We start from the raw sequence: 26,639 nt of genomic DNA, 5'->3' as shown, positions 1-26,639 counted from the left end.
AAAAGAGAAGAACACGCCGAGAAATAGCAACGTTACTGAATATGAAGAAAAGAACTTTAGGGAACATCGTCTGTCGATATAAATATGAAGACAGAATAGAAAATCTGCCACAGACAGGTCGTCCAAGGAAACTTGTGAAGAGAGAAGAGACAGCAATAGTACAAACGGTCAAGAAAGATCCACGAAATGAATAAGAAATTTATAGACAATTTAGAGCGCGACGTACGGGTTTCCTGTAGGACAGAAGGGAAACTGTTGATTATGCCGACAGAGAAGGTAAATTCGTGATAGTCGTAATCTCCACTTTGATGCAGAGTGATGTCTGATAAGGTACTGATGAGAGGCTAATTTATTTGTTCCACCATCTTATGGCTGAAACGGAGAAGAAGAGGAGACACCATTAGTGTAAATAGAGCGTACAGCCAAGATCCTAGAGGTGTCCGATTTGGTATTGTGGGGTAATGACACCTATTTAATATGTGAGGAGATGTATTGTTTACACCAGTGGTCAAATAACCTATGAAATTAATAGAACGGCTGAAAATTCCGTTACCAACCTGGTCGCTTCTAACGTAACCAAATACAGGATTGACTTATGTTGTCAAACAACCGGATGTGGTTCACATATCTTACAGAATCATTCGTTGCTAGTTCGAATGTCCTGCAGCTATCACTCGTTGTGTTGTTTCTAACTACATCAACATAATAAAGATTTAGCAGTACTAAGGATTGAATTAATTTTTTTTTAATTTTAGATGGATATATTTTGCTAAACTTTAAGACTGCGTGTGGGCAGGAACATAATTCTTGCATTGTACAGCAATCTGATCTTGCCAATATAGATACTTATCCAAGGTTATGCTGAGGTCAACTTTTTTTGAAACAATGACTGACCATCATTTAAAAGAAACCAGAAGCTAACCTCAATTCGAAACGTTGAAACACGAGGAGATCGTGAAAATAATAAATAGAGCAGTTGGAGAATATGAACCAACTGCCTGAAAAAAATAATGACAACAAGAAAGTCCAGGAACACGAAAATAACATTCGTTGACTTCATCAGGACCTGAGACTCCATAGACAACCAATCTTTAATGCACTGGAAGAAATGAAAGTGGACAACAAGACGAGAAAGCTGAACCAGGAAACATTAACAATATACAAAGTGAAGCTTAAGGGAGAGATCTTTAAACCATTCGAAATAATAGGAGTGAGAAAGGTAGATGATGTCACCTATTCTGTTTAATTCGGTTTTGGAGAAACTAATGTGGACTTCGGACAAAGGAGTCAGTGGGGTAATGAAGAGGAGACACAAGGATAGTGCAGTCATCAAAACGTCCGCACCTCGCTTATGATGCAGCCATCATAAGAAATAAGAGAAAGGAAGCCGAAAAAGCTCTGGGAACACTACACGTAATCTCAGCCAAAACATGACAACAAATCTCATGGGAAAAAACGCGCAATTTGGATGCAACATCCACAGACACCCATTGGTAACGAAATATGTGAAGATAAGACAAGCAGAGAGCGTCAGATACCTCTGAGAGTTAAGCCATTCGGGAGTTACCTGAAATCAAAATGGGGAACATCACGTGATACTACATTTCATTTATGGCAGAATATAGTTAACCACAACGAAATAAACTTAAATTTAACGATATAATGCAACATGAACTTTCAGTTTGAATTTTGTGTCTATGTTTCACTCTTTATGGATTTACAAAAAATTGGTAATATTAATAATATTCCCTATACAATAGGCATAAGCTCCCAAGAAAAGTGTTTAATTTTCTAGGTCAAAGGTAGAAGTTAGTAGGTTCAACCAGTTTTACTTTATGCTGCAAGTAGTTTTGAAAAAATGTTTCTCGAAATAAACCTGTTTAATTTTAGGCAAAACTTTTGTATCTGTTATTAGATCAATCTGCATAAACTACATGTTATTTTACAGAGTGGTGCATTGATCGTGACCGGGCCAAATATCTCACGAAATAAGCTCCAAACGAAAAAACTACAAAGAACGAAACTTGTCGAGCTTGAAGGGGGAAACCAGATGGCACTATGGTTGGCGCACTAGATGGCGCTGCCATAGGTCAAACAGACATCAATTGCATTTTTTCAATAGAAACCCCCATTTTTCATTACTTATTCGTGTAGTACGTAAAGAAATATGAATGTTTTAGTTGGACCACTATTTTCGCTTTGTGATAGATGGCGCTGTAATAGTCATAAACATATGGCTCACAATTTTAGATGAACACTTGATAACAGGTAGGTTTTTTAAATTAAAATACAGAACGTAGGTACGTTTGAACATTTTATTTCGGTTGTTCCAATGTGATACATGTACCTTTGTCCACTTATCATTTCTGAGAACGCATGCTGTTACAGCGTGATTACTTGTAAATACCACATTAATGCAATAAATGCTCAAAATGATGCCCGTCAACCTCAATGTATTTGGCAATACGTGTAACGACATTCCTCTCAACAGCGAGTAGTTCGCCTTCCATAAAGTTCGCACATGCATTGACAATGTGCTGACGCATCTAGTCAGGCGTTGTCGGTGGATCACGATAGCAAATATCCTTCAACTTTTCCCACAGAAAGAAATCCGGGAACGTCAGATCCCGTGAACGTGCGGGCCATGGTATGGTGCTTCGACAACCAATCCACCAGTCATGAAACATGCTATTCAATACCGCTTCAACCGCACGAGAGCTATGTTCCGTACATCCATCATGTTGGAAGTACATTGCCATTCTGTCATACAGTGAAACAACTTGTAATAACATCGATAGAACATTGCGTAGGAAATCAGCATACATTGCACCATTTAGATTACCATCGATAAAATGGGGGCCAATTATCTTTCCTCCCCTAATGCTGCAACATACATTAACCCGCCAAGGTCGCTGATGTTCCACTTGCGGCAGCCATAGTGGAGTTTCCGTTGCCCAATAGTCCATACTATGGCGGTTTACGTTACCGCTATTGGTGAATGACGCTTCGTCGCTAAACAAAACGCGTGAAAAAGAAAATATATCATCGTCCCGTAATTTCTTTTGTGCCCAGTGGCAGAACTGTGCACGACGTTCAAAGTCGCCACCATGCAATTCCTGGTGTATAGAAATATGGTACGGGTACAATAGATGTTGATGTAGTATTTTCATCACCGCCGTTTTTGAGATTCCCGATTCTCGCGCAATTTGTCTGCTACTGATGTGCGGATTAGCCGCGACGGCAGCTAAAACACGTACTTAGGCATCATCATTAGTTGCAGGTCCAGGTTGACTTTTCACATGTGGCTGAATACTTCTTGTTTCCTTAAATAACTTAACTACCCGGCGAACGGTCCGGACACTTGGATGATGTCGTCCAGGATACCGAGCAGCATACTTAGCACACGCCCGTTGGGCATTTTGATCACAATAGCCATACATCAACACGATATCGACCTTTTTCGCAATTGGTAAAAGTATATGTAATATACAATGGGGGTTCCTACTTTAAAAAAACGCAGTTGATATCCGTTTGACCTATGTCAGCGCCATCTAGCAGGCCAACAATAGCGCCATCTGGTTTCCCCCTTCAAGCTCGACGAGTTTCGTTCTTTCTAGTTTTTTCGTTTGACGCTTATTTCGTGAGATATTTGGCCCAGTCACGATCAGTGGACCACCGTGTATATTTTTTATGTCGCTGAACACGAATCTGAAGTTAGATTTTCAAAATTTAAATTGGCAAATCCAATATGGCGGACAATAATTATGTTTTGACGAATTTTGTACAACATTTAACAAAACGAAAGCAAGTGTTTCCGTTACACACTTTAGTCTGAAATTCCAGGAGCATTTATCAACGACTCCTCTAACTCAGAGCGTTCCTCGACAGAAATTCCCTCGTTCTTCATGGACAGAGGAACCGATGTTCTTGAACTGAATACGCTGCGTTTGGAAGCCTGCACGCGTTTTTTAGTCAGCTTTTTCGGCGAATATGCTTGCATGCATACTGCAGTATAAATCATTTTGTGAACGTGTTTTCTTCCTGATCTGAGTGTCTCCAGCTGAGAGCGTCCCGCAACGGTCGTACACTGCTTCGAGCAATGGACTGCAGAATCTTCTGTAACTCATGCACTAAGAAACATTTTCGTCCTATCATTCCAGATACATCACCCATAAAAAATGCAATTACAAAAAGTAGTATATTCGTACATTTTGAATGAGAACCTCACTTTAATGCTGAAAACAGGGTTGAACTCGAAACCCAATGAAGAAAAGATCACATATCTACAAAAAGCATACAGACTTACATGGAACCATTACAAGAAAAGAAGAATTTCCATCAATACCAAATTAACACACTATAGTTCAGTTGTCTTACCAGAGACATTTTTTCCCTCAAAGACAACAGTAGTCAATGAAAGAACGAAAACCAAGAAGGTGGAAAAACAAGAGAGGAAAATATTGAGAATGATCTACCGGCCGGTTGAGAAAGAGGGGACCCGGATAAAGAGACTGACAAAAGAGTTGTATGAACAGAGAGAGACGATTAGAAACCACATCAGGAAAGGAAGGGCAAAGTTTTTCGGGCACAAACACGTGCTGTGCAAGGAGATTATTTACCATAGTGCCATCACCCTCACCTGATATTGGAGGGGAAGAGGGGGGGAAGTGACGTAGAGGGGAAAGGATTTCAGTTGCACAATATGTCGCTCTTCAGGATAGAGAATTAAAATGGCTATAAGATTTAATTATGCAAGATTGACAGCGTTAAAACTTTCTGAAAGTGACTGAATGGCAATAAACACATGAAATACTGTGTAGTTTGCAAGGTGGCAGCGTAATTTTTAACACCTAACATATTAATTTGTTTTATAGGTCGATTCTCTTCGTTAAATCGATTCATTTGATACGTCAGAAATCATGCTGTGAACACAGTTAGGTAATTTGGATAGTGTGAAATGTAATAACAACATATGTGGCTTGCATGTACACGGCACTGACAATACCTACCTAATTAGTACGCAGATAAAAAAATTTGGCAGTAGTGTGAAACCGAAGTGACAGAGATTCACCAGTTGATAACTAAGAATTGCGATAGCGAAATACACTTAGCGAGACACAATAGCGCGAGCCACGCTGCAGGGAGGCCAATTAGTGGACAACGGGCGCCGCAAGAGAAAAACACAAAAGGCAGCGGCACAGTCCTTCCCTAAACAGTAAAATCACGTGATACTACTGTGGACACTGCGTGTGCTTCACGTGCTGAGCACCAGGCCTGGTGGAGCTTTTAACGCAAGGAGGGAATCTCGAACGCTGGTTGGTCAGAAAAAAAGGCAACATACAGAGGAGTTTGTTTCTGAGATTCTTATTGGTCGAATGCAGGTGGTCACTAACTAGCATGCCCATTGGCCAGTAACAGTCGTGGAAAAGTGAAGCTGCAGTGCGGTGGAGGAAGTTAACGACATTGTAGTCAATTACATAGGGATAACTGGGACCACTCTCTCTGGAGGTATGGTGTGTTTCACGGAGCATTTAATGCTCTGCAGTGAAGCCGCGAGATTTTTCTGTGAACACTTTGTTAATTCAGCCGCATTTGTGCTACATTTCTTGTGCACCTTTGTGGTGGAGGACACGAGAAGGGCTGTTATAGTCCACGTTCTTGTGAGAATTCTCAGCATTGTACACGTTATCCAGCCTTGTCAAGTGTACAAAGCCATTTGTCTTAGCTAGGGACGCATAAATTTTTCACTTCACGGAAGCAGGAACGTTTTAGACTTTTAAATTCTGTCAGAGACCAGCAGATACGCGAAGTGATGCACGCAACAGCTGACCACCACCGAGATTATCGCTGCATTCTACGAAAGGTAAATCACGCATTGCTCAGACGTCAAATGTTGAGGTCAGCGGCGCATTCCGTCACATCCATTTCATCTACGTAATTCATGCCCGATCTTGAGGTTTAAATTTGAGAAGTGACCTGGAGTATAGAAGAGCTACAGCAGTTTAGTTAATATTGTCACAATGTATACTTTTGGCTCTTATATCAATTCCAACCGATAAACTTTTAGTGCATTTTGGGTATTCGGTTGTCAGAGATCTTAATGAGTATTTTCCTTGTGTTTATTTTTCTATGGGATCCTTCTAGTTCTACAGGAATTTTCTAAGATTTCCGTTCTGCATCTTGAAAACAAATCTGTGTGGTAGTTGATGTAGTAAACTCGTTTGTATAGGGAATATATTGTTGTTTGTCGTAAAGTAGAGCTTTCCCCCTTCCTCACTGACATATTTAGGTACACTGAAGGCAGCTATTCTTCTGATGCCAAACATTTGGTGTGGCTGCGATCTCCACATCCGGTAGGGTATGATTATGTGGCGAAACAAGCGCTGTATCGTTTCAGAGATACAGAGTCAAGCGAGTGTGTCAGGATTTCCCCCAGTTCACTGCTAATAGCGCCACGTCACCATAACGCGTCGGTGCGTAGCACACAAGTATTGCACCATAATTAAGAATGAAATTAAAAGTTAAAATTGCTTTTTCAAACTTTGTCAATATACACTTTAGTGTAATAATGTTTAAACTATCAAGTATCAGATTGAACAGGTCAATTTTGTACCTAAATACAGCGTTTTACGATAAAAATAAGTTCCGGTAAATAATAAAGCTAGGGAGCCAGAAATTGGTCATAACGTGCAGATGTACGTCAAAATTAACTGGTACAAGTCTCGAAGTGATTAAAGATGTACTTTGGACATAATCCACAGTTTTAAGAAAAATTGAAGGCTCTAAATATTAGACTTAGATACATGAAATTTTGTATGATGCATTACTTTAGTACAAAAACATTAATTACACTATGTTATCAAAAGTATCCAGACACCTCCAAAACATACTATTTTTTATTAGGTCCATTGTGCTGCCACATACTGCCAGGTACTCCATATCAGCGACATCATTAGATATCATGAGAGAGCAGAATGGGGCGCTCCACGGACCTTACAAACTTCGAACGTGGTCAGGCGATTAGGTATCACTTGTGTCATATGTCTGTAAGCGAGATTTCCAGACTCCTAAACATCCCTAGATCCACTGTTCCCAATCTGTTAGTGAAATGGAAACGTGAAGGGGAACATACAGCACAAAAGTGTAGAGGCTGACCTCGTCTGTTGACTGACAGAGACCACCGACGGTTGAAGAGGGTTGTAATGTGAAATAGGCAGACTTCTATCCACACCATCAAACAGAAATTCTAAATTGCAGCATGATCCACTGCAAGTACTACGACGTTCAGGCGGGAGGTGACAAAACTTGAATTTAATAGTCCAGCGGCTGCTCATAAGCCACACATCACGGCGGTAAATGCCAAACGACGGCTTACTTGGTGTAAAAAGAGTAAACATTGGACGATTGAACAGTGGAAAACGTTGTATGGAGTGACGAATCACGGTACACAATGTGGCGATTCGATGGCAGGGTGTGGGTATGGCGAATGCCCGTTGAAAGTCATCTGCCAGCATGTGTAGTGCCAACAGTAAGATTCGGTGGCAGTGGTGTTATTCATGGAGGGGGCTCGTATCCCTTGTTGTTTTGCATGGAACTACCACAGCACAGACCTACACTGATGTTTTAAGCACCTTCTTGCTTCCCACTGTTGAAGAGCAATTCAGGGATGGCGACTTCATCTTTCAACACGATCGAGCATCTGTTCATAATTCATCCCCTGTAATAGACTGATCTGCACAGAGACCTGACCTGAATCCTATAGAACACCTTTGGGGTGTTCTGGAACGGTGACTTCGTGCCAGGCCTTACCAACCGACATCGATACCTCTCCTCAGCGCAGCGCTATGATGAATGTGCTGCCATTTCCCAAGAAATCTTCCAGCACCTGATTGAATGTATGCTTGAGAGAATGGAAGCTGTCACCAAGACTAAGGATGGGCCAACACAATACTGAATTCCAGCACTACCAATGAGGACGCCCCGAACTTTTAAGTCATTTTCAACTAGGTGTCCGGATACCTTTGATCACATAGTGTAAATAACCCCACTGAACTACCTCGGATAGTATTTGTGTAGTTTGCAGAAAACTAAATTTGTAACTAAAACGTGATTTGTAGTAGATTAAGTACCTGTTACATCAATGGCAGAAAATTTTTGTTGCAGTACATGATAAAACCTATTAAATAATAGAGCTATAATAAAGTTTCAAGGCCTGGATGTAAATAACAACAAACACATGTTCTCTTAAATTTGTAGTTCAGAGGTCATGTTTTACTGCAGGAGGCAAGGTATTAATGCCAACTTACCTCCATGCATCCAAGAATTACGAAGATTCTAAATTGATTCATAACATTTTTATTAAATATTGTGTGTCTGAGAAACTGGCCGTTTAGAAACTGCATAGGGTGGATGACAGCAGGTATTCCCTTAGCCGTCTGCTGCGTCACATATATAAATACAGCCCGAGAGGCAAAACTAGTCTACACTTCGCACCCTGCCACCATAACATCCGTGTTAGTCAAACGCCACAGTGCGCGCTGCCTTGGATGACTTCAGAAACAGGCTGTTACAAGACGCTTATATTCAGTAATAATAGATAGTGGACTAGCGAAGACAGTACACCATTTTTGATCCCTTAGATTTAGCAAAAGTAACTGTTAGTGTGCCGACCATAACGTTAACAAGTCCGCGTTGCGGCTCTTACAAAACTCTTAATTTTAGTAATAATAGATAGTGAACTCGCGAGGACTGTACACCATCATGGATCGCTTAGATTTCGCAAAAGTAACTGTTACTGTGCCACTTGTAATGTTACAAATCCGTGTGGCAAGTGGTTACAGTTACCTTCCACTTTTGTGGCAAGCATTTATTTTGATTGTCAGTAGTCATGGCGATAGACAATTTAGTAGGAACTTACTATAGAGGTCGCCCCTAAACTGCTCATAGTGCTGTTTAGGATAGAGAGATTACTGTCTTGAATGAACATAATGAGTATTACAATACTGTGAATGCAAAACGTTACCAAATATATGTATCAATTAGAACTCACAATCTTCATTTATGGTCATAGTCCTGATCCCTATGAGCAAATAGAGAATCGAACCTTTTCTTTCAGTGGGCTGGACAAGAATGAGAACTTGGGAGCTGTGGTAAGTATGTTCTCCATCGCTTTCTGGCTGACCCCAGAAATAGTTGCCAGGCTCTCGTAAAAGATGGCGAACAATATTTACAACAATACGAATTTCCTCCTATGACTTATGATTATTATCCTTATTCTCAGTAACCCACTGCCCCACAAATACACCAACTTCATATTTAATTTTACTTTTCAGAGCAATCCTTGCACACTGTCTGGTGGGATGAAGCACACCAAACCACCACCAACTCGAAAGTTTTTCATCGAGTCTTATACGCAAAACGAGTGACAGGTATACATAAAAGAGAAAACAAGAAGGTAATTAAAGGACTTTGGAAAGGACAGACATGTAACTAAACAGGAACACTACACACTGATTACAAAATCTGAAGTATTTGCCCTAGGGAAAATGGAAAATGGTTGGAAGAAGATGAGGGCAGTCGGTGTTACGTTTGAGGGAAGGGTGTGCGTGAACATTCATAGGTGGTTGGATTTTATCTCTGCAAATGAAAGTGGGTGTTAGGGTGGATAGTGGAAAGACAGCAAGGGAGGAGATCTTTGGTAGGAGATTTAAATGGGAAACGTAGAGTGGAGCCCTCGAGTGGGATAGATGGGGAACCCTCGAGTGGGATAGATGGGGAATTGCAGTTAGTGGGACAGATAAATATCGGTGTGGATTTTATTACCTGGTGTGGATTTTAACGCTCAGAGTTGAAAGCAGTTGAAGATTAAGATAGGATACAGAACCATTGCACGAATGATAGCTCATGCCACCTCTCCTGGAACACAATCTTTCACGTGAAAAGTACGTGGCATGTTCGCTGCAAGTGCTGTTGAGGCCCATTTTTGGGTAGATACAGTCAGTTATATAGCATGCACCGTGAGATTTGTGGGGCAATGTGCTGGCTGTTTATTGTACCACCTACGTGGCTTCCTAGCTGGTCTGGGGTTGAGTTGGGTTGTTTGGGGGAGGAAACCAGACAGTTAAGGACGGGTAGGAAGTCAGCCGTGCCCTTTCAGAGGAAACATAGTGGAATTTACTTAGAGCGATTTAGGGAAATCACGGAAAACCTAAATCAGGTTGGTCAGATGCGGGATTGAACCGTCGTCCTCCCGAATGAGAGGTGCTAGCCACTGCGTCACCTCGCTCTGTGTAGTTGGTCTGGTTGAGCATCTTCTGGACTTGAGGAATGTTTACCAGAAACAGGAGTGGACACATCACTCCTTTAGCTGACTTGGTCTCGAGGTGAGTGGTGAGTCATCGTCACACACACTTCTGGTGTGTCCCGGTTTTTCCACTGATTCCCATCGCACGGCGGCATTGTGAGCTACTTTCAGGTCGTTGCTTTGGTGCTGAGACCATGTGCCCTTCGTGAATGCTGATCTTTCACTCTTCTGCAGGAGTGACAGTTCTGACTGTTAGTCTTCCTGCGTGTGCTTGTGCCCTGCTAATTCTGTATCAGATTAGATACAGGCTTCTGTTGTTGTTGTTCTCTGTTCCTGTGTCTGGCCAGGCGATATGATGAACATCTCACTCATATAAAACCATAATAGCATTCGTTTAATAACTGTCATAGAATTTTTACTGATGATGTGTATTAAATTATTGTGGTTTTGTAAACTGCTTTAATGTTTAATTCATCATTATTTGGAATGTTCAAGTATTCGCTGTGTGGTATGTTGTGTACTAAATCACCAAGCCGAATACTTATGTGCCTTACTAGGGCATAACTTATTCATGTATTTTGGTGGGCTATACTTCCAAGCCAGGCTTGTGTTTCCAGAGGTAACGTTCATCAGCCCGTCATTCAAATCTTCCTTCCACCTATGTTTTTCATTGTGCATGACAGTCAAATGTTTACTGTTTCTACATTACTCACAGAATCTCTACCCCTAAAATTTCTCATATAGACTAAATCTCCGACCTGAATGTTCCCTGTGAAAGTTGGTCCCTTTCATGGACGCTCGGAATATTTGCCCTGGCTCTGTGACAATCACCCTTGGTTAACTCAGAACAGAAAGCACAGAGCAACAAATCAAGTATGGACCAGGTATTTGATGAAGGGAATGAAGGGGCCAGGAAAACATGAGAGGAGGAGGGGTAGCTCTGGGTGCTCATATCTGGTGGTATAAAAGGCTAGGCTCAACCATTATAAAGAAAAATGCCACTTAGTTTGAGCCTCAGAATGAGAAAGAAACAGGGAGGACTTTAAGCTACGACTAACCCACACTGCAAAGAAAAGCTGAGGACAACAAAGTGTAATGTTGATTTGTTTAACTCCTGATCAGAAAGGGAAGATTCTAAAATTCCCTTTAAGACAAGCGAGGCGCATTATGATTGATAATGACTTTTGGATGACCTAACCAAGGAAATGCTTACTCAAATGCCTGATACTTCGTCAGGCAGTATTACCTACAAAAAATGGTTCAAATGTCTCTGGGCACTATGGCACTTAACTTCTGATGTCATCAGTCCCCTAGAACGTAGAACTACTTAAACCTAATCAACCTAAGGACATGACACACTTCCATGCCGGTGGCAGGATTCGAACCTGCGACGGTAGCGGTCGCGCGGTTCCAGACTGTAGCGCCTAGAACCGCTCGGCCACTCCGGCCGGTTATTACCAACACTCGTGAGCAATTAGCTGAACCGAGTAAAACCATCAAGCACCTCAAATATACAGAGCTGCCCACATTGGGTCCAAATAAGAGGACCAACGTAATCAAAAAACAGATGTTCCCTGGGGACTTCTGCCTAAGTGGACTGAAGCAAACCCATACACCCATTGGAATTCAGCATAGCCGTCATGAATTCCTGAGTAACCATTTTTCTACCAACACAATACATGGTGAACCCCCCCACAACACAATTATACTAATTTATCTGATGACAACCGGAACAAGTGCGGTGGCAGACAGATTTTAACCACTTCATCCTTGTGCCCATGGTGTACCATGGACTTGATAGCTGGCTTCATCTGCTCCCTAATGTATCCCAACTCGGGATCTTGCTCAAGTTGTTGCACAAGGTCAGCAAACAATGCCAGAATCCCAATAAGCACAGAACTAAGAATAAGTTCTACCACTTCGGAATAATGCAGGGAAGAACCCTCCTCCTCTTTGAACATTCTGCTCAAGGTATCCGAACAATGTTATCACACCCCTAATGTGCCGCACATTGGAGCAGAAGGCTGAATTGAGACAGCCCAACTCGCAATATGCTCAATTGGTGGTAGCCCATTAGTAAGAAGCATCTCTATGGACCACAGAGGATTGACTGAGGTCAGGAATGGCCAGACCAGGGTCATTATTCAAAGCAATATTCAGCACATCAAATGGAACCTGGTGGCTGTTAGTCGAGGCAATGGCTCAGCCTTCTTTCACAACACGTTCAACATAGCTGCTAGGTCAACAAACTTTAGAAAGAATTTTCGGAAGAAGTCAGTCATTCCAATGAAAAGGGCTACCTTTTTCTTAGTCTTAGGAAGGCGGAAACTGTATATAGATTGTGCCATAGACTGATCAATCCTGACCCCCTCAGCTGAGAGTAGATGCCCAACAAAAACATCTCATGATGAGCAGGTAATTTTAGACAGTTTGACAGTTGGCCCCTTTTGTCCTAGGTGCTATAAAACAAGTTGAAAGTGCTTCAAATGTTCAGATAAGGTGCCCCTTCAAATGACATATCGTCTAAGTAATTATATACAAACTTGAACTTCAGATCTTCGTGCATAGAATCGAGTAAGGATTGCGATACCAGTAGAAAGGCACCCAGCTGAATTCACAGTGAGTGCGAAACGCATTGGCCAACTAGGACTCCTTGGCAACAAGATTCTGGTAATAGGTCTGGTTAATATCGAAACCGGAAATATAGTGTGTGTTGGAAAACTATGAAAAATAACCATGTAGATCAGGAAGTGGGACTGACTCCGAAATTACTTTCCGAATAAGGACACGTAAGTCCACAATGAGTCTGAAACCTCTGCCCCTATTAGCAGCCAGGATAATATGCGATGCGTATGGTGAAGAAATAGAAAGTGCAGAAATAGAAAAAGAAATTGTGGTGTCACCGCCAGACACCACACTTGCTAGGTGATAGCTTTAAATCGGCCGCGGTCCATTAGTACATGTCAGACCCGTGTGTCGCCACTGTGTGATCGCAGACCGAGCGCCACCACAAGGCAGGTCTCGAGATACGGACTAGCACTCGTCCCAGTTGTACGGACGACTTTGCTAGTGACTACACAGACGGAGCATCGCTCATTAGCCGAGCAGATAGTTAGAATAGCCTTCAGCTAAGTCAAAGTCTATGACCTAGCAAGGCGCCATAGCAATTGATAGTTTGATAGTTATCGTATGAAATGTCTCATCAAGAACACTGTATACAAATGGTGGATTAAAGTTAAGTATTCCAGCAGCTACGTACTTTTCTTTATTGCATTTATAAAGTAGCCTGTTTCAGACCATCAAGTCCGCCTGCTTGCTTAATGGCCACCTCCCTTAAATAATGTGCGTAGTGTTGGCAATCTGTCAACACTACAAATGGCGACGAGGATGGGATGAGGATTTCGCGTTCGTATTGCTCTAATTTATGGCGCCGACGTTACAAACCGCCTTCTTTCTCTTTGATTGATTTACTTGTGTCATGGCTTCGCCACATTCTCCAGATGTACTGTCCGAATTTTATCGCTTGCAGAATCAGCAGACGCAGGCGTTATTGGATGCCCTTGGACAGCTCGTCCAGGGTCAACATGCACTGCAACACGATGCGGCAGCCGCCGCTTCACCGCTACCGCAGCCACAACTCGCAGTTGCACCGCCTTTTAGGCCCTATGACCCCGCTCAGGGGACATGGACTGAGTGGTCACGCCAATTTGGATTTCATCTCGCCACCTACAGAATTCAAGGTAATGAGCGGCAGCCTCACTTATTATCCTGTGTGGGTGTGTCCACCTACCATGTGATAGTGAAATTGTTTCCCCGACGCAACGTAGCAACTCTGTCCTACGAAGAAATTTTGTCTGCTTTAGATACCTATTTCAAAGAAACAGTCAATGTCGTTGCAAAAAGGTATACGTTCTTTCGTACAAAACGTACGGCCGATCAAACTAATCGGGAGTGGGTTGCAACATTGCAAGGCCTTACACGGGATTGTGCTTTTGAGTGTGAATGTGGACTCCCTTATTCAGATACAATGGTACGTGATGCAATAGCACAGAACGTTTCTGATGTTCGCATACGGGAACAGATTTTGAAACTAATCACTCCCTTCAGCAAGTGATAGACATATTCCGTAGACAAAACACGCTTGACTTTGCTCAGGAATGATTTGAAACTTCGCCGGCCATGTGTCACATTAACCGGCCCGCCGGGCGCGCTGCGCGGCCTGGTAAACTGCCCTCGCGCACGTCCACGCAGCTGCCTCCACGCTCTACACCAGGTGTGCCACGACAGCATACAAATGCAGTGAAATTATGCCCGTGGTGTGCTACTAGACATTCGTGTGAACATTGCCCGTCATGCCAAGCTATTTGCTTTTTCTGTAATAGGAAAGGACATGTTCAAAGTGTTTGCCAGAAAAAGCTCAGATCAGACACTCTTAATCATTCCAGGCCCTTAGCTTCGAGCCGGAATCGAACCAAGAATACTCAGGCTCGTGAACCTTCGCCCATGGACTTTCATTTAGTTAATTCCCCTTCGTCCAGTGAAACTTTCTCTAACAGTGACTGTGTTCGTCCCACAAAAAGTGTGCGTCGACATCGCCGGAAATCACGTCAATTAGCAAGTGATTCTGTACCAGTGTCTGTTCAAATTGCACAAAACAGTCGCTCTTGTCGTCAGCAGGACAATAAACTTTTTGTAGATTTGGACTTTAATGGCAAGGTCATACCATTGCAGCTCGATACCGGAGCTGCAGTTTCATTGCTCAATCACGACACGTACAAACAACTGGGCAAACCTCCGTTGCATGCTGCAAATGTTCAGTTAAAAAGTTATTCAGGGCAGCTTATCCCTGTGTTAGGACAGTGCACTCTTCTTGCAACATACAACGGACAAACAAAACTTGTGTCATTTTACGTTCTTCGTTCTTCTTCTGCAGTGAACTTGTTTGGTTTAGATTTATTTCAGTTGTTTATCATGTCTATAGTAAATCAGGTCCTATCAGTGAACCAGACTGTGCCTTCAGACAGTGTTTGTCGTCTGTGTGAAGAATTTGCAGACATTTTTGCACCGGGCCTTGGTTGCGCTAAGAATTATGAAGCACATTTGGAACTGAAAGTAAATGCGCAACCGAAATTTTTCCGAGCGCGCAATGTTCCCCACGCATTGCGTGATGAGGTCGCAAGAACATTAAACGATTTAAAATCACATGGTGTAGTTGAACGTGTGCAAGCTTCTCTCTGGGCCTCACCCTTAGTAATTTTGCCAAAACCTTCCGGAAAACTGCGACTTTGTGGGGACTTCAAGGCAACAGTGAATCCACAACTCGTGATTGCAACTTTGCCCTTACCCCGCCCGGAAGATCTTTTTGATAAACTGTGCGTGGGTAAATACTTTTCGAAGTTGGACCTAGCAGATGCGTACTTGCAAGTCCCAGTGGATGCCGACTCCCAGCGCGAGACCGAGCGGGGTGGCGCAGTGGTTAGACACTGGACTCGCATTCGGGAGGACGACGGTTCAATCCCGCGTCCGGCCATTCTGATTTAGGTTTTCCGTGATTTCCCTAAATCGCTCCAGGCAAATGCTGGGATGGTTCCTCTGAAAGGGCACGGCTGACTTCCTTCCTCATCCTTCCCTAATCCGATGAGACCGATGACCACGCTGTCTGGTCTCCTTCCCCAAACCAACCAACCAACCAACTCCCAGCGTGTCTTGGTGGTTAACACGCATCTTGGTTTGTACCACTTCAACAGACTGCCATTCGGGTGTGCATCCGCCGCTGCATTGTTTCAGCAATATTTACAAACTGTTTGTGCGTCGGTCCCTACTGCTGCGAACTATCTGGACGATATTGTGATCTCCGGAAAGACAGCCGACGAGCATTTAGCACACCTACGAACATTATTTCAGGTATTGCGACAAAATGGTCTTCGCTTGCGGAAGGACAAATGTGTGTTTTTTGCTCGTGACTTACCATACCTGGGACATGTCATCAATGCCCAAGGCATACATCCGAGTCCAGAGCACCTCCGTGCCATACTGGACTTGCCTTCGCCGCAGAATGTGAAGCAAATACAGAGTGTGTTGGGTAAAATTAACTATTATCATCGCTTTCTGCGCAATGCCTCTTCCGTTTCAGCTCCGCTTCATCGCTTACGCCGTAAAGGTGTTCCGTTCGCCTGGACGATGGAATGCGAACGCGCCTTTCGCCAGTTGAAATCGGCGTTGCTTTCTAATACTTGCCTTACGCCATTCGATCCCCAGAAACCCCTTTTGTTGATGGTAGATGCATCGGATTTTGGGATCGGTGCTGTGCTTACGCACAAAGATGGGTCGGATGATCGCCCTATTGCCTTTGCGTCCAAATTGCTCTCATCTGCGCAAAGAAATTATTCACAGATAGAGAAAGAAGCTTTGGCTCTCGTGTTTGGTGTTACTAAGTTCCCTGATTTCTTGTATGGTCGTCACTTTACCATCATCACAGACCACAAACCTTTGACATCGCTTTTTCATTCGCACAAGCCTGTACCTCCGTGTGCAGCGCAGAAATTCATTCGCTGGTCTATTTTCCTCTCGCAGTACCGCTACGATATCTTGTATCGGTCCACTGCTAAGCACGGAAACGCCGATGCGTTGTCCGTTTGCCTGTTGCTGAGGATAGAGCATTCGATTCTTCCGAACTTGCTTGCATGTTCATTGATGCGGAAACTGATGACGTGGTCGAATCGTTCCCGATTGATTTTCGTCGTGTAGCTACAGCCACAGCTGCTGACCCTGTCCTTGCTACCGTTTTGCGTTTTGTTGCTACGCAATGGCCTTTGTCAAAGTCTCGGATCGAGGATCCGTTGGTTCGCCGATTTTTTGCTGACAGGGAGAGACTTTTCGTTCGACGCGGTGTTTTGTTGTTGCGTTCTGATAATGATCAGTGCAGAGTCGTGGTCCCACGTTCGTTACAGTCCTATATTTTACGGCTTCTTCACCAAGGACATTGGGGTGTAGTGCGAACGAAACAACTTGCTCGTCAGCACTGTACTTGGTTCGGAATCGATGCTGCGATTACGAATATGTGTTCTTCTTGCATGGCATGTGCCGAACAACGATCCGCACCGCCGCGGAAAGTCTTTGCATGACCAAACGCCACTTCCCCTTGGCAACGCTTGCACATCGATTTTGCTGGTCCATTCTGGAATGCTCGATGGTTGGTTCTGGTAGATGCCTTCAGTAATTTTCCTTTAGTTGTCTGCTATCTTTTGCATTGAAGGTCTTCCACAGACTATTGTTTCTGACAATGGCCCACAATTCATGTCTGCAGAATTTCAGTCATTCTGCCAGGCCAATGGTTTTCAACATCTGACATCCGCGCCGTTTTCGCCTCAGTCAAACGGTGCCGCTGAATGATTGGTCCGGACTTTCAAGTCACAGATGTTGAAGTTGAAAGAGTCGCATTCTCGGGAGGACGCGTTGTTGCTCTTTTTGTCATCGTATCGCCCTCAGCCCCGAGATGGTCGCTCGCCGGCTGAGTTGCTCCACGGTCGTCCTCATCGAACCTTGATGTATTTGCTGCATCCGCCGCATCTGGTTCCTGTGCAGCGGCAGACTCCTGCTTTTGCTCCAGGTGACGTTGTATTCTGTCGCAACTTTGGCGGTTCAAGGTGTTGGCTCGCAGGGCGCATTCTTCGCTGCCTCGGCCGCGCGATGTATTTGGTTTTGGGGGCCTCGGGTGGGGTGTGTCGGCATCTCAATCAGCTGCGCCTCTGTCGTCGCACGGGTTCTGCCGCTCCCCGTCTGCTTTCAGCGACGGTGCCGTCTGGTCAGCGCCCTGCGGACCCATCTACTGGCTCGCCTCATCCCCAGGTGTTACCGACGATGCCTTCCAATTTGCCCCATGGCGACGCGCCGCCGCATCCGCCGCCGCCGCCGCCGCCTGTTCTCCCGCCGGTGCCGCCCGCATTCGACGCTTCGCTGCAGCCGCCAAGCGCCTCCCTGGGTCACGCGCCGCCGATCGCTTCCAGTGACCGGCTGTCCTCCGCCATGGAACTCTTGCCCGCTCCGGACCACATGGCGTATTCGTGCGTCGGATACCCCGACGCAATGGAGGTCGACCCTTCGGCCCCTCCTGTCTCTTTACGGGCGCATACACCGCATGTTGACGTGCACCCTGGACTAGGTTTTCAGGCGTTTCCTAGCTCCCCTCGGACCGAATGGCGGGGTCCGGGTGGCACAGCCTCGCCTGTTGTTAGGCTCCCCACCTAATCGCATACGTCAACATGGGGTCCTCCCCACGATGGGCGGAAGCCTTATAACATGACCGTTCGCCGATTTGTGGGGGAGGAATGTGGTGTCACCGCCAGACACCACACTTGCTAGGTGGTAGCTTTAAATCGGCCGCGGTCCATTAGTACATGTCGGACCCGCGTGTCGCCACTGTGTGATCGCAGACCGAGCACCACCACAAGGCAGGTCTCGAGATACGGACTAGCACTCGCCCCAGTTGTACGGACGACTTTGCTAGCGACTACACGGATGAAGCATCGCTCATTAGCCGAGCAGATAGTTAGAATAGCCTTCAGCTAAGTCAAAGGGTACGACCTAGCAAGGTGCCATAGCAATTGATAGTTTGATAGTTATCGTATGAAATGTCTCATCAAGAACGCTGTATACAAATGGTGGATTAAGGTTAAGTATTCCAGCAGCTACGTACTTTTCTTTATAGCATTTATAAAGTATCCTATTTCAGACCATCAAGTCCGCCTGCTTGCTTAATGGCCGCCTCCCTTAAATAATGTGCGTAGTGTTGGCAATCTGTCAACACTACAGAAATGATAGTCAAAAGGGCTGAATCAGTATACAGTGACGTCTAAACAACATTCAGCGAAATTGGAAGCAAAGGTGGTAACATTAAGAGTGCAACCAGAAATGCACTGTTAAATGCAGAGGAGAAAGAAGACAGGTGGAAAGAGTACATTGAAGGCCTCTATGAGGGGGAGATTTGTCTGATTGATAGAAGGAGAAACAGTATTCTATTTAGAAGAGACAGAAGATCCAGTATTAGAATCAGTTTCTAAAAGATCTTTGGAGGACTTAAGATGAAATAAGACAGAAGAGATGGATAACATACCATCAAAATTTTTAAAGTCTTGGTAGAAGCGGCAAAAAATGACTTTTCATGTTGGTGTGTAGAATGTATGAGTCTAGCGACATACCATCTGACTTTAGGAAAAATATCATCCACACAATTCCGAAGACTGAAAGAGCTGACAAGTGCGAGAATTATCGCACAATCAACATAACAGCTTCTTGCTTACAGGAATAAGATACAGAAGAATGGAAAAGAAAATTCAGGATGTGTTACATGATGATCAGTGTGGCTTTATATAAGGTAAAGGCGCCAAAGAGACAATTCTGACATTGTGGTTGATAATGGAAGCAAGACTAAAGAAAAATGAAGATAATTCATAAGTTTTATCGACCTGGAGAAAGCGTTTGACAATGTAAAATAATGCAAGTTGTTTGAAATTTTGAGAAAAATAAGGGTAAGCTATAAGGTGCTATTGGTAACATACAATATGTACAAGAGCCAAGAGGACATAATATGGGTGGACGACCAAGAACGAAGTGCTCAAATTAAATGGGTGTAAGACAGAGATGTAGTCTTTGGCCCCTACTGCTCAATCTGTACATGGAAGAAGCAATGAGAGAAATAAAAGAAACGTTTAGGAGTGGAATTAAAATTCAGGGTGAAAGATATCAGTGATACGATTCGCTGATGACAATGCTATTCTGAGTGAAAGTGGAGAGGAATTATTTGATCTCCCGAATGGAATGAACAATCTAATTAGTACAGAATATGTATTGAGAGTAAATTCAAGAAGTAGCAGAAATGAGTACAGCGAGAAACTTAACACCAGGATTTATGGCGATGAAGTTAAGGAATTATATTACCTAGGTAGCAAAATAACCAATGATGGACGGAGCCAGACGGACATCATAAGCAGACTAAGACTGAAAAAAGCCAAGAGATGTCTACTAGTATCAAACATAAGCCTTAACTTGATGAAGAAATTTGTTGAGAAGTTGTGGTTGGAACACAGCATTGTATGGTTGTGAAATATGGACTGTGAGAAAAGGAAGAGAAGGGAATCGAAACGTTTGAGATGTGGTGCTACAGACCAATGTTGGAAATTAGGTGGACTGGTAAGGTATGGAATGAGGATGTTCTGTGCAGACTTGGAGAGCAAAGGAATGTGTGGAGACAAAGACAAGTAGAACTGAGTGGATAATAGGACATGCTACTAAGACATCAGGAAATGACTTACATGATACCAGAGGGAGCTGTAGGGGGCAAAAGCTGTAGAGGAAGAAAGAGATTGGAATACAGGCAGAAAGATATTGAGGACATAGGTTGTAAGTGCCATTCTGAGATGAAGAGTTTGGCACGGGAGAGGAGTTCATGGTGGGTCGCATCAAACCAGTCAGAAGATTGATGACTCAAAAAGAAAAAATGATCAGGAAGATGGTCAGACTCAAAGATTACTTTCTGATTAAGGACACGGTAATGAACAACGGGTCTGAAACCCCCTTTCCCCGCCCATTACATTATTCATAGCCACCAGTAAGATTGGTGATGCCAATGGTGAGATGGACGACCTCAGTAAGCATTTTATCTACCAAATCATGCAACACCTAGTCATAGAGAGCTGATAAGGTGATTGCCTGACTGAAAGATGCTCGGAAAGTAAAATCTGGTACTCGGTACTATTTGTCACACCTTATTTACCTGTCAACACTTTCGGGAGACCACGTATCATATGAAGGAGAGCCTCAGCCTGATCGTGTGGTAAGCACACAACGTCAAACCGCATTCTTAAGTTTGAATTACAGAGATCTGCCCTCTAGACTGACAGCACAAGCGAAACTTCATCTCAGGCCAAAACCATAAGTCAAATTTACTAAGGGCATAATCCAAAACTTAAAATATCACACCCCAAGAGAAGGCAAGAGCTTAAACCCTCTACCACCATTACCTTCGTGGGCCATAAAATCCACCGACATGACAAGAAATGCAGATAAATTCTAAAAGAAGAGGTGCTTGACTATTAACAGCTCGGCAAGTTAAATCCATCGACTTTGAAACACGTATGTAACATAGCAGCGATGGTGAGGCACGTTAAAATCTTTGACCAGAGAGCCTATAATCGTGGTTAGTCTGCGCTTCACCGCGCGAGTGTTGCGAGCAGTACGCTAGTAGCCGTCATGTAGAGCAGTACGCTAGTAGTAGTCGTGCAGTGCAGTACAGTAGTAGTCGTCGTGGAGTACGCGAGTTGCAGTAGGCCAGTGCACTCTGTTGAAAGCAGTTCGCTAGTAGTCGTCATGTAGAGCAGTACGCTAGTAGTCGTCATGCAGTGCAGTCGGTCAGTAGTAGCAGCCCAGTGCGGTTGTGTGATGTAGTCTGTCGGCAACAATGGTCAAGATGCTGAATGAGGTATATTGTTAATTAAGGTAATCATCAGATAATGTAAAGTTTATTTATTGTAATTAATTTCCAACAAGTGCCCCAATAATAATTTTGATTTCAAAAGCAATTTTACAAAAAAAAATTTATTTAATTGAACTAACGATTTCGTTCCACTTCCCTTAAAGAAAAATTTCAGTTTTCAGTTAAATTACAAAAAAAAAAGAATATTATTATTTGCAATGCAGTTCCTCCAAGCCGTGCGCAAGAATAAGAGCAGAAATTTGACTAGCAGTTACAATGAGGTAAGAATTTAATTCTGATTTTTGCACAGGGCCAAAGACCGATATTTCTTTTTAATTGAATTATCATTATCACTGAGATTTTCTTATCACTGAATTGACTTTCATTATTTTCGTGAGGAACTTATACTTGAGTCAGATTGCGGTTCTCACTTTTATTGTCATTAAATTTAATTGCTAGGGAGGTTACGTTTGGCTCCTATTCATTTTATATTTCTGTCCTATTTTAAAATTTTGTGGGGAGGTTACACTTGGCGACACCCAGTCCAGGATTGTATTTCGTTGAGGATCTTTTGAACAACAGTCAGATATCTGCTCTTATTTGCTTAAGTATAATTAGGATTTGGCACTACGCTTTTACTAATCTTGTGACTTTATTTCTACAGGTCAACAGCAATTCGTTGCTCTATTGTATTTGTGTGTTGCTTTTGCATATGTGCTTAATTGTTTTGTGAATATTTGTGACTATTGTAAAAATGCCGCGAAAGACTGTGAATAGTGTATCGCGAGGTATTACGAACGAAATTACCGGCTCAAACGACTTTACCGATAGGACATGTGACACAAAGTGTAATGATGTCAATCCTGCGTTCACTAACAATCAGTGCATTCCAACCACTAATGATGACTTTTACCTTAATGATGAACAAACGAACTCAATTCTCTCGTTTGTTAATTTGACGACAATTGATGACGCGGAGTGGTCTATAGTAATGAGCGCTACCCAGCATAACACACCCGATTTAGAAAATTCAAGTAACGTACAGAGAAATTTGTCTAATGAAAATGAACAGGATACACAAAGTACGACGGATTTATTTAATTCCGAAATAGTGAGTGACAGTGTACGTCCGACTGATAATCCTTTTTGTAAATTGCAGAATGACCAAATGGTCACACAAAGCGCGACAATTCCAGGTACACAATCAAACAGCACAGATAATGGAGTAGGTAAAGTTACTTTGGATCAATTTATAGCAATAATGCTACAGTTTAGGAACGAACAGAACGAAAAACAAGACAAACTTAGTGAACAGGTCAAACAACAGAGTGTAGATAACAAACAATTTAAAGAGAATTTCAAACAACAGAATGAAAATCTCAAACAACTTAGTGAACAGCTCAGACAACAAAATGAAAAATTAGACGACAATACCAGACAGTTAAATGAAAAATTAGACGACAATTCCAGACAGCTTAGTGAACTAATTAGAGCCGTTGCCGCGCAGTGTCATGACACTAAGGAACAGTTGCGCGTGGAAATTGAGGCTTGTTCACAAAAAAATAGCGAAGAAATTAAATCTGTTGCGCAAGAATTAAGAGAAATGCAAACAGCCGCAACAGAAACACTCAGAGACGAAATTAACGGAGTCGCTAAACAATGCTCTGAAAAAGCTACACAATTACGGGACGAGTTTAAAGCAATGACGGTAGAACTTTCGCGCACAATGGATTCAAAGGTAGACGCGAAATTCGAACAACAGAATACTCAGATTGACGAACGCTTTAATCTTCACATACAAAACAGTGATACGCGTTTCCGCAAATTTATTCAAGATCAAAACAAAGTAAAACGACAAGTCATGGCAACAATCACTGCACAAAGACAAGAAGACAAACGTAAAATGTTCGCGAAAGCGAAGACGTATGTAGACAATAATATTACTACAGTGTCCGACAAAATTAATACCATAGAACAGTTGAACGCGGAATTACGGGATGAAATTTCTGATCTTAAATCAAAAACAGATACACACACAGTAAATATTCAAACAGTGACAGACAGATTCGAACAATTAGAACTAACACAGGATTGCAATGTCATCAAAGCTGATGTTAAAAAACTGAGCGAAACTACGCGTAAGTTGCAAAAACAGATTAATGCATCCGATTCTAAAACCGATGATCAGGCAAAAATACTGACTGAAAAATATGATGAATTGGCCAGTCGTATTGATGCTATCGAAAGTGCTAATGACAATAAATCAGACGATACTACACCGATTTCATTTAACCAAACACCTGAATTTCAAAATTTACAGCAGACAATTAATGAGATCGATTCGTCTAATAACACGTTGCATAGAAAATTGTCGAGTTTACAACAAGAAGTAACAGAGATGAAAAACATTTCAGTTAATAATAACATACCACAACAGACGCCACTTTATGAACATTTGTCAGACTTACGCAGTGCGTATAATGTGAACAATTTACAGAGACTACGCGAATTAAAATCCGAAAAGCCACGCGACTTAAAATCTGAAAAGCTACGTAACTTGAAGTACGAAATGACACAGACAAACAAATTCTCACACAAACCCGAACGTATTCTCAAATTCAGTGACGAGAACGTTGATAATAAGCAGTTTGCATTTGTAAGAAAATGTAAGGAATTTAGTAATGACAGCGTACAGGTACACGCTTTACACTGTATACGACAATTTATCTTTGTACATTCACCGCTATTACCTGTAATGCAGAAACTAGCTGTGAACCAGAGGCGACAATTTGCTATTGTATTTACAACAGCATTGCCTATAATGCAGAAATTAGAATTAACTTGGATACAACTATTTGCTTTTGAATTTATACCGCAATTGCCTGTAACGCAAAAGCCAAAATTTATTTGCAGTGCGTAATTGAGCTCAGGGGATTCATTACGCTTTAATGAATATGTGCCGTAGCGAGCATAGGGCCCCGAGCTGTAGTAGTGCTGTTTCATCTTTAGTTTTCTGCACTGCTGCCTTTTCTTCTACTATTCTTTATATCTATCAAAACAGCTCTTTAACTATTGCTCTACCTAGAATTAAGAAAAATGACAAAGAAAACCCGATGTGACAAATTTTTACCGAATGTGACAATTTTCATTAGGCACTCCAGAATCAGCGTAATTTTTATAACAGATAAAATCGTAATCATCAGTATGTGGAAAATTAACAGCAAACGCATTTTTTTTGTAACAATAGACGTTTTACACCACAATAGCATGAAAGTCAGCCGCTTAGCATACCTAACCAACAATGCAGTCTACAAGGTCAACCAAACTTTTATGTTTCGCCGCGCGCACGTATAGTCCCAGCTCCAACAAATAGTAACGCATGGCAGCAAAGAAATAACTACGTACAGATAACACACTATTTCAACTCGTATCGCAATGCGCCGTATAGAAATTACTATCATGACAGACGTAAAAAAAAATGATGAGCACAATTTTCAGCGGACATTTAATAACAGTCGATCTTATGAGCAGCAACAACATCAGCAACAACAAATAATCATGAATGAAACAGACAATAGGTGTCATCCATAGCGTAACACGTCAGTAAGAAATAACAGAACAGTTCATATAGTGGATATGCCACAACATTCTCCCGTAAATAATAACACGTACGATAGATTTTAACCAGATACAGCACAGATTGCATATTACAGTAACGCAAACATTACTTTTGACACGCAGAATTTTGTTCACGAGAATGTTATTTGCAACATGCTTTGTTGAATGCTCCACTTTTATCGCACCCAGATCTTACCAGAAATTTTTCCATTGCCACCGGCAGTTCTAACACGGCTTTAGGTGTACATATTTTCCAGGAAATTGAAGAAGATGGTTCAATAGTAGTTAAAAACATCGCATTTGCAAGCCGCATTCTGTCACCTGCTGAACGAAATTATTCCGTTACAGAACTGGAAACATTATGTGTTGTATGGGCTTTTACGAGATTTAGGCACTTTCTTTATGGCAGACACACCACCGTCTACACAGACCACAGAGCGATACAATTTTTACTTTCGGCTAAATTTACTCACGACAGATTAAGCAGATGGAAACTTTATTTACAGGAATTTAATTTTACGATTGTTCACATTCCCGGCACACAAAATGTTATAGCAGACGCACTATCGCGTTCTCTCGGCAACAATCAGCAAGACGTAGCAACCAACTTCTGCAAAACAAATTTCAGTGTCATGTACATTCAGCAAGTTGCATTTGAAAACTTTATTTCATCGTCATTACAGGACATAGTACAAGAACAAAATAAAGACAACGTGTGGAAAGAAATTAAACACCTTTGGCAAGATAGGAATAATGTTACGATTAGAAACCATTACACTGTACGCAATGACATTCTGTTTCGCCGCTCTCATCCTGACAGCAACAATTGGTTATTATGCATTCCTGACGAACTGGTTAACAAACTAATCTGGTACACTCATTTAAGTTACGCACATTACGGAGCACGAAAGTGTTTTCTTATACTGAGACAGAACTGTTACTTTACTAACATGGAGAAACGTATACGACGAGTTTTAGCGTCTTGTCAAATTTGCCAGAAAGCTAAATCAGACACCACTTCACATATTCCTCCATTATATCCCATTATACCTGTTAAATTAAGACATACGGCCGCTGTAGATATTTTTGGTCCGATTCCCAGAACTAACAGAGGTTTTTGCTACATCTTTGTCGCTGTTGAGCTCACTTCAAAATTTGTTACTTTCACTCCGCTACGCAAAGCTACTGCTAAAACTGTTTCGAAAGCATTTGTAAAACATTTTCTATTTCATGTAGGGCATGTGATGA

This window comes from Schistocerca serialis, chromosome 7, assembly GCF_023864345.2.
Source record: "Schistocerca serialis cubense isolate TAMUIC-IGC-003099 chromosome 7, iqSchSeri2.2, whole genome shotgun sequence".
In the NCBI taxonomy this organism is placed as follows: domain Eukaryota; kingdom Metazoa; phylum Arthropoda; class Insecta; order Orthoptera; family Acrididae; genus Schistocerca; species Schistocerca serialis.
This window is presented reverse-complemented; position numbering follows the sequence as displayed.